A 6,257-nucleotide genomic window follows, 5' to 3' on the forward strand; every position below is an offset into this window, starting at 1 on the left:
GTTTTATAAACATGTCTTATTGCTGATGCTATGATTATCTTGTCATGCAATGACTTGTGGTGAGTGAATCGAGCTTGTTAAGTAGTGTACTTGTTGTTACTGTTTTACTAGGCTGAATCTGTTATTTCGTGATGCTATGTAAACCTGCTGCTACAAGTCATTCTATGCATAATCTGGAGATGTTCACTAAGGATGTTTTGTTCTACATGTCATGCTCTATCCATCCATGCCCCTGGTTGCATTTATAGCCTGTTGTAGCTTGTTGTAAACTTGCTCCAAAGTTGCTAAATAATGTTGCTGTCAGCCTGTTAACATTAAGTTCAGTTGTTGCCATGATTGTTGCTAGTGTTCCATGCACCCTATGAACTTGCTATTGCCATTCTTAGCTTCATAAACATGTCTTCTTACTATTGGGTGCCTTGTCATGCCATGTATTGCTCTGTGGTGAGTGGTACAAGCTCACAAACATGCCTACTTATTGTTGTTCCTGCCATGTTTGGATCTGTATTATAACTTGCTATCTTGACATGGGTGCCATCATATTTTCTGATCCTTTTTGGCTCATGGTCATTAAGGGACTCTTGTTCTATGCATTTAGTAGTATCATGCCATGCCTTTGTTTGCCATGATAAGTTCCTGTAACATGTTGTTTGATAGCTCTGAACATTGTAACCTGATGTTATTTTCTGCAAAGTCTGAACTGTTATTATTTGCAATCTTGCCATGTGTGTTTGAGCGTGTTCTAGTGATTTCTGGAGATAGCTCAGTGTTCATGTTTTGTTATGCTCTACCTGTACATCATGCCCATGCTTTTTGTTTTCTTGTTGAGGTCATTTAGCATGTTGTTTTGGTGCTTGCAATATGCCTAGTTGCTGTTTTGGACGGGATTGTTGCTATAACTTGTATAGTGTGTGTGTGTTGAACCGTTGCTCCGTTTTGAGTGTGCTCTATATGAAACTTGCTTGAATTTGCATGTAGCTTCGTATTATCATGTTGCATCCATGTTTTGAGGTGTTTGCGTGATGTTTGGGTGCATTTTGCATCAATGCCATGTTGATCTTGTTTTGCTCATATCTTCTAGGCCGTAGCCCCGAACTAAGTGAACTTCATATGTAACTTTGACTAGAATCTCGTGTAGATCATCTTGGTGCATCTTAACTTGATGTTTAACAACTTGATCATAAGGTTTATTCAGATCTGGACCAACTTTGAAATATGCATAAGAGGACTTACCGGAATTGTTATATGTTGCTCCCGGCCTCATTTAAACTTGCCTTGATGTGTTGCTCTTGTTTGCATCATCTCTTGCCATGAGTTGCTTCATGTAGCTTTGTCATGCATCATACTTGGTTGAGCATCATGTCTTGTTCTTGTGTGGTGTGTTTACCATGTTGTGTGCTTCTTCTCGTTAGTTCCCGTATCCTTGCGATCGTGAGGATTCGTTCGTCTACGCTTGGTTCGTCTTCGTGGCTTCATCTTCTTCATGGACTCGTTGTTCTTCCTAGCGGGATTTCAGGCAAGCTGAATGCTACCCTGGATCTTACTACTATCATTGCTATGCTTGTTGCTTCGTTCTATCGCTTTGCTGCGCTACCTATCTTTTGCTCATCAAGCCTCCCATATTGCCATGAACCTCTAACCTTGACACCTTTCCTATGCAAACCGTTGTTTGGCTATGTTACCGCTTTTGCTCAGCCCCTCTTATAGCGTTGCTAGTTGCAGGTGAAGTTGAAGATTGCTCCATGGTGGACAGGATTTTGGTTGGGATATCACAATATCTCTTATATTATTAATGCATCTATATACTTGGTAAAGGGTGGAAGACTCGGCCTTATGACTGGTGTTTTGTTCCACTCTTGCCACCCTAGTATCCGTCATACCGGTGTTATGTTCCCAGATTTTGCGTTCCTTACGCGGTTGGGTGATTTATGGGACCCCCTTGATAGTTCGCTTTGAATAAAACTCCTCGAGCAAGGGCCAATATTTGTTTTACCATTTGCCTCACCACCACCTATACCTTTCCCTTGGGTTGGCCAACCCGAGGGTCATCTTTATTTTAGCCCCCCCGGGCCAGTGCTTGTATAAGTGTTGGTCCGAACCGAGCAACCTGCGGGGCCACCTCGGGGCAACTCGAGGGCTGGTTTTACTCGTAGCTTGACTTATCCGGTGTTGCCCTGAGAACGAGATATGTGTAGCTCCTATCGGGATTGTCGGCGCATCGGGCGGCTTTGCTGGCCTTGTTTTACCATTGTCGAAATGTCTTGTAAACCGGGATTCTGAGTCTGATCGGGTCTTCCTGGGAGAAGGTATATCCTTCGTTGATCGCGAGAGCTTATCATGGGCTAAGTTGGGACACCCCTGCAGGGTATAAACTTTTGAAAGCCGTGCCTGCGGTTATAGGCAGATGGGAATTTGTTAATGTCCGGTTGTAGATAACTTGACACCAGATCTGATTTAAAACACATCAACCGTGTGTTTAGCCATGATGGTCTCTTTTCGGCAGAGTCCGGGATGTGAACACGGTTTCTGGGTTATGTTTGACGTAAGTAGGAGTTCAGGATCACTTCTTGATCATTGCTAGCTTCACGATCCGCTTGTTCTCTTCTCGCTCTTATTTGCGTATGTTAGCCACCATATATGCTTAGTCGCTACTGCAGCCTCACCACTTTACCCCTTCCTTTCCCTTTAAGCTTTGCTAGTCTTGATACCCATGGTAATGGGATTGCTGAGTCCTCGTGGCTCACAGATTACTACAACAACAGTTGCAGGTACAGATCATGCGATGATCATGACGCGAGAGCGATGTTTGCTTGTCTTGGAGTTCTTCTTCTGCTTCTTCTTCGATCAGGGGATAGGTTCCAGGTCGGCAGCCTGGGCTAGCAGGGTGCATGTCATTTGAGTTTCTGTTTGTGTTTCATCCGTAGTCGGATGATGCTCTTATGTATTGTGATGTTGTATTCGTGTGGCATTGTATGCCTCTTGTATGTATCCCCATCTATTATGTAATGTCGATGTAATGATATCCACCTTGCAAAAGCGTTTCAATATGCGGATCTATCCTTGGTGGGACCTTCGAGTTCCTTTTGGATAGGGTCGCATATTGGGCGTGACATCTGATCCGAAAAACCTCCAACTGGCTAACGTAGTAAATTTCATGCTCCTCCGCCGCATCCTCCCACTCCAACTTCGAGCCACCCTGATGTGGGAGCACAAGTCTGAGGATGCATGGACGTTCACCACTTCTTCCACTCCACCTTGGCCAGAATGTGGACGCTGCTATTTAAGTCGTCCGAGGATGATTTCCCTCCGAAAGTGTGTGACCTCGGCTTTGAAGCCAGCTATGACGCCCGTGAGGTAATCTATTAATGCACAATCTGTGATGTAGACCTCGACTAATTAGCTGATCTTTATGCTTGCAGAAGTGGATCACCAAGGCATAGCATATGTTGTGGCTAATGTCACTGCCCGAGGGAGAGAGAACCCCTTACTCATGACCTGTGACGCCCTTGATTCAATCGTACACTAATCATGCATGCAAATGTGTACGATCAAGATCAAGGACTCACGGGAAGATATCACAACACAACTCTAGACACAAATTAAAATAATACAAGCTTTATATTACAAGCCAGGGGCCTCGAGGGCTCGAATACATAAGCTTGAATACACAAGAGTCAGCGAAAGCAACAATATCTGAGTACAGACATAAGTTAGACAAGTTTGCCTTCAGAAGGCTAGCACAAAAGCATTTACGATCGAAAGGGCAAGGTCTCCTGCCTGGGAGCCTTCTAACTACTCCTGGCCGTCGGCGTCCGTCACGTGGTAGTACGCACCCTCGGGGTAGCAGCAGTCGTCAAAGGTGGCATCTGGCTCCTGGACTCCACCATCTGGTTGCAACAATCAGAAAGAAGAAAGAAGGGGGGAAAGGGGGAGCAAAGCAATCGTGAGTACTCATCCAAAGTACTCGCAGGCAAGAATCTACACTACATATGCAACATTATCAAAGAGGGGCTGTATATGTGGACTGGGCTGCAGAAATGCCAGAATAGAGAGAAGGCCTAGTCCTATCGAAGACTAGCATCTTCTGGAAACCACCATCTTGCAGCAAATAGGAGGGAGTAGAGTAGCTTAAAGTAAAGTAGTAGTAGTGTTATCAATCTCGGCCAGAGATCCTTTCTCGACTCCCTGCAAGAAAGCAATCCCAGAGCCATACTATCCATTTCTCATCAAAATCCAATTCTGATCACTCTAGTTATATCGATCGGGATACAACTCCAAGTGTCCGTTACCGTAGGACAGGCTATCGATAGATTGTTTTCTTCCCTGCAGGCGTGCACCAACTTACCCACCACGCTCGATTAACTCCGGCTGGACACACTTTCCTGGGTCATGCCCGGCCTCGGCCAAACAATATGCTGCAACCCGACCTAGACATAACAGAGAGGTTAGCATGCCGGACTAAACCTATGCCCCCAGGGGTCATGGGCCATCTCCCCGGGAACTGCTACATGTTGCGTACGCGGTCGGTGAGCAGACCTAGCTACCTCCCTCAAAAAGGCAGGTGCTTACTAGTCCAACCCGCCGCACGCCGCTCAGTCGCTGACGTCTATTAAGCTTCGGCTGATGTATATGACGCAAAACGCCCATACTATGCCCACGTGATGGTTAGTGCTATCAGGCCAGAGGCCCCTCAGATCAAATATCCAAATTGTAGCGGATTAGGAACGCGCGGTAACAAGCAGAGACTCACGAAAGATGTGACCCCGTTGCCCCATCTCGAGGACTTGCGGCAAGGGCTATGAATGCCTGACCATGCCTCGTAATTATCTTTCGGGCACCTTCCAGGTCAACCCATCTCCACATCACTCGCAATTATGCTCGCGCGGGTACCCCTGAGGGAAGACCCGTCTTTAGTAACATGGTTCAGTGTAACATAGTAACCATAGTAACCGTGTGTCCAAACATCAAGGGGAAAACCCGAGGAATCACCCCCCGTGAATTCCACTCGATGTAATCATCAAGGTGAACGTAAGAGGAATCACCCCCGAGGTTCACACTTGAGGGGTTGCATGACAGAGTCGTATCGGAAGTGGTTAAGGCGGAATCACCCTCGATGACCACGACCGAATAGCTACACTACAGGGATAACATCAGAAGTGATGTAGAGGTCTCACCCTCGTCACTCGATAGTAACCCAACAGTGTTGAGCAACTAAGGGGAAAGTGATGTGCGGTGTCGGGGCCTGGTCTTCGATCCCGTTGATCAGGTCTTCGATGATGAAGCAGGGGCAACAAGGACAAGGTGGGGGTCAGTGATGGATCACTAACCAACCTATACTAAGCAGTTTAGGATAAGCAGGTAATGTAACAATAAGCAGGTTACAAAAGCAGGCTATGCATCAGAATAGGAGCAAACAATAACAATAGCAAAATCTAATGCAAGCATGAGAGAATGGAATGGGCGATATCGGGATGATCAAAGGGGAGGCTTGCCTGGTTGCTCTGGCGAGGAGGGGGTCGTCGTTGACGTAGTCGATCACAGTGGCATCGACAGCCATCACGGGGTCTACCGAAGAGAAGAGGGGGAAGAAAAAGTAAATACATAGCAAGCAAGTGCATAACAGGACAACAGGTAGAGCTAGACGTGTTCTAACGCGGTGCTACACGATACCGGCAAAGGGGGAAGTCAACCGGGAATGTTTTCCTGGTTCCGGACCTGTGTCAGACAGATGACCGGAGGGGGAAATGTTCCATGTTCAGATAGTTAGACGCTTCTGACAGGTAAACAGACCACGTATTCGGATTCGTCTCATTGTTCTGAGCAACTTTCATGTAGAAAACATTTTCATCTGAGTTACAGTTTATTTTCTATGAGTTTCTGAAGGTTTAAACATTTTCTGGAATTAAATAAATTAACAGAAAAGAATTACTACATTAGCATGACATCACTGTGATGTCAGCAGTCAATAGGATGGCTGACCAGGTCAAACTGACCAGTGGGTCCCACATGTCATACTCAAGAGGGACAAGCAATAGTTCAATTTAAATAAACAGAGTTAATTAGCAGTAGGGCCCCTCATGTCAGTGACTGTTTAGGTTAACTAATTAATTTTAGTTAAGAAAAACGTTTAATTAGTCTAATTAACAAAGGGGGCCCACATGTCAGTGGGTCGCGGTGCCCAGTCAGAATGTTGACTCGGTCAACCCAGTCAACTGGGCCCGGGAGCCCCACTGGCAGTGACTCAGGGGCGGGCCCAG

This window comes from Triticum dicoccoides, chromosome 4B (genome assembly GCF_002162155.2).
Source record: "Triticum dicoccoides isolate Atlit2015 ecotype Zavitan chromosome 4B, WEW_v2.0, whole genome shotgun sequence".
Classification (NCBI taxonomy): Eukaryota; Viridiplantae; Streptophyta; class Magnoliopsida; order Poales; family Poaceae; genus Triticum; species Triticum dicoccoides.